Raw genomic sequence first — 3,795 nt, 5'->3', positions numbered from 1 at the left:
GACAAGGCCCTTATTGACCTGACAGCTCACATGAAAGGTTGTTATTTGTCTTCTTCTTAAGAAGTCTGACAATGATCGATGTGGCGAAATGTCGCACTCTTTACCTATCCACTTACCGACCAAAAAAAATCATGGCCACCTCCCGACCAACTTGAAATTGACAAGGCCCTTATTGACCTGACAGCTCACATGAAAGGTTGTTATTTGTCTTCTTCTTAAGAAGTCTGACAATGATCGATGTGGCGAAATGTCGCACTCTTTACCTATCCACTTACCGACCAAAAAAAATCATGGCCACCTCCCGACCAACTTGAAATTATTTCATAGGATCAAAACTTTCTTTAGGGTGGAAGATGGCGATAAATGTCCCCAAATTCGCCAAACCCACAAATTTTACTTTTACATGAAAGTCTAAAAGAAAAATATTACTTTTTTCAGTGGATAAGATAACTCAAGACTCAAGAAAAATACGCATCTAACTATAAGGGGCTGTTTGGTTTGTCCGAGAGAAACCAATAATGTTGGCAGTTTACCTCATTTTTTGATATTTCGATCGCAAAAATAAAAAAAAGGAAAGAGCGGAAGAAGCTACGTGCCACATCATCATAAGAGGAAAGTTGATTTCCTTTCCAAAACTATAGATTGCAGCAGAAATCTGACATCTATGGCATCGATCATTGTCAAATTTGATACACTAAACTTCTAGTTTGATACACTAAATTTGATACACTAATCATTTCAAAACTAAATTAGTCGGATGTTTTTTTTTTCATCTAAATACCCAAAACTTCTAGTTTGACAAATTTGATATTCCAAAGTTTTTGAATTTACATTAATTTAACACTATGATAATTGACACACTAATTTTGATATTACCTGTGATATTATTGACACGTTGGATGTCTTATAGAGATGGCAAATTAGTCCCTCACATCTTCAAACGTTTTGAAAGTTCATATTTTGAAATTAGTCCCTCAAAACTTTAAATATTTTTCAAAATACCACCTCGATTTCTAAACTTTTTTGCAAATTAGTCTCTCAAATCTTTTAAGCATGTTGTGTGATGGTAAGTATATTGACCCATTAATTTTTGTTGCCAACAATTTTGTTTGAATCATATACCAGAAAATGAGAGAATATATGCACACATCAATTGTTTTTTTCTTTAATTGAGCCAAACTAAGGAAAGTAGTGAAAACTACTTTTACCCCATGTTTTTGACGAAATAAACACAAGAAATAATTTTCATAAAAGTAAAGAAAACACAAAAAAGTGAAGAAAAATCCTTCTTAAAAAATGAAGGAAAACAACCAAACAGAAAATGTCAAATATATTGTCTTTCTCTCGTGCTAATTTTTGACTCGTAAACATAAAAAAATCGCTGACAAGTACCTTTTTATCCTTTTTGGATTCAATAAGATACAAAAATTGTATCTTTTTCATTCAACATTCAAGTGCAGGACTCATCACATCACATCAACCTATGCTGGCTTGTTACAAAAATTTAACGGGATGTAGATTAATGAGGGCAAGTATTAAATAATAGAAACGAGAAGAATAGAGTCAAATTATAGCTTAATCAGAGGGAAAATGATAGGGGCACATCCCCAACCACACCTCAACCACATCCCCTCTCTCATTTGCCGCAGTGCACCGGGCTCCACATATGATTTTAAAATCACATGTGAGGCCCGGTGCACTGCGTCAAATGAGAGAGAGGATGTGGTTAGAGATGTGGTTGCGGGTGTGCCCCTAGTGCCACCCTAATCAGAGAGAAAAAATATAATTCGTGAAAGTGTACTTCGACAGCAGCGATCAAATCTAGTACGAAGGATCCAAAACTCTCATTATTGTTATCGTCGTCATCTTCGACAGCAGCCAAAACTCTCGTTGTCCATCGCATTTCAGCAGCGTAGCCCACCTCCGGTAAAAATTCGCGGTGACCAAAATCACTGCTCTTCCGAAAATTCGGATAATAATAATAACATCTTAAATCAACGTTCGCTTTAAAAAAAAAAAAATCTCTAATCAGACAACTGTCACGCTCCCATCCCGTGTACGCACGCAACCATCAGAATGCGGGCCCTCCTCACATGGGCCTTGACCGATCCTCGGTTATTCGTTGTCATGACCACGAATAGTTAACCGACACGTGATCCTCGTAGCCCCAAAAAAGCCGCGGCCAAAACGTTTAAAGCACACGTGGCGAGCGTTGAGGCTACGGGCGGTGTGCGCTACTGTACACTGGATCGCAGGAAAAAGCTGTGACGACAGCGCAATCGTCAGTTGCGATGTAAACACCGAAAATACCCCCACCAGGTCGCATCAACAAGGACGAGTTGATGAGTGCCCCCCTCCAGGGTAGGCCCCTTGACTTCCCATCAAAATTTTTGTTCCTAATGAGCGGAGTGCTTCGTCTTTTCGAGGGTAGTTTAGATATTTCTGTTGTAGAATCTCCGCAGCGAGCTCAGTGCGGTGACCACACCGTAGTCGGAGGCCGACAAAAGACGTTCAAAAGCCTCGGGCGTCCACGAAGCCGTGAAAGCCAAGTTGAGCAATTAATTGCCTTTTCTATTGCTTTCCGCCCCCCCCCCCCCACCTCGCATGTTAGTTCTATTTATATTTTAAAATTATGACGAAAAGGATAAAGAAATCATTGCGATTAGACGTGCTCAAAACTCGATTATAAGCTATAGAAAATAATAAAAAGCAAGTAAGAAAGCAACAGCCCAGCTATATAATATAATAGGCAGCTGGACTTCATCAGAGCCTTTCTCGTGTTTCAATATTTGGTTTTCTCAAAATTAATAAAACAGCATCTATCCATAAACTATTAAGGATTTTTTTTTTGTGGGCTTGTGCTCGCATTTTGTGTGTGTGTGTGTGTTACTCCCGCACGTTCATGTGATGCTTGTTATATACAGCTTCTATAAGAACTCATTTCATATCTAGTTTTAAGATAACATATGTCAACAGATCATATTTCTATTTAGTTATTTCTTGTCACACGTGGAACAAAAGGTAAAGGTTCAGTTGAGGTTCTTGATGTATCACAGAAATATCATCTGGGTTCTTAAATTTGAAAGTCATCAGTAAGAGTTCTTAATGTTATCTCCGTCAGCAACCTAAGTTTCTTTTATAAATTTTTGCTACGTCTTGTTGTCACAATTGTGGCACGATAATGCCATGTCATTGTCACTTAAGCAAATAAATTAATAAAAATCCAAATTTGTTCTTCTATATCACTCCCACATTAGCGACAATTAGCAAAATTATAAGCTTGTCCTAACATGTCTTTGGCTTATCAGCAAGTTTTAAAGGACCAACGCTGATGATAGAGATAATGTTAGATACCCTACCAACGATTTCCAATATTAAGGATCCAAAATGATATTTGGGTAATAAATAAAGGGCTTCCATTGAAGTTTTATAAACACTATGTGCTAGTTTTATACGGTGTGATAATTTTATTTATAAATATGGGATGACCTCATTCTTAGAGAAATCCCAAAAAAATATTTCTAAAATCTATTCATAATATAAAATCTAATATAAAAAAATTTAAATATAAGAAAATGACCTCACAATTTAAAAAACCATTAAAAATCATTCATTTTAGGGAAAAATACTTTGAAGTCCCAAATTGCGCAATAGAATGTGCCTAACCCCCAAGAATAAGCCAATGAGGGTCTCATCCCTTAAATCAAGATGCAAATACGTCTAGCCCCCATTGTATAGTGTCAACTTATACTGATTCAAAAAATTTCCCCTCGCCTCATTAGAACCCACTGTCAT

This window comes from Asparagus officinalis, chromosome 5 (genome assembly GCF_001876935.1).
Source record: "Asparagus officinalis chromosome 5, Aspof.V1, whole genome shotgun sequence".
NCBI lineage: Eukaryota > Viridiplantae > Streptophyta > Magnoliopsida > Asparagales > Asparagaceae > Asparagus > Asparagus officinalis.
This window is presented reverse-complemented; position numbering follows the sequence as displayed.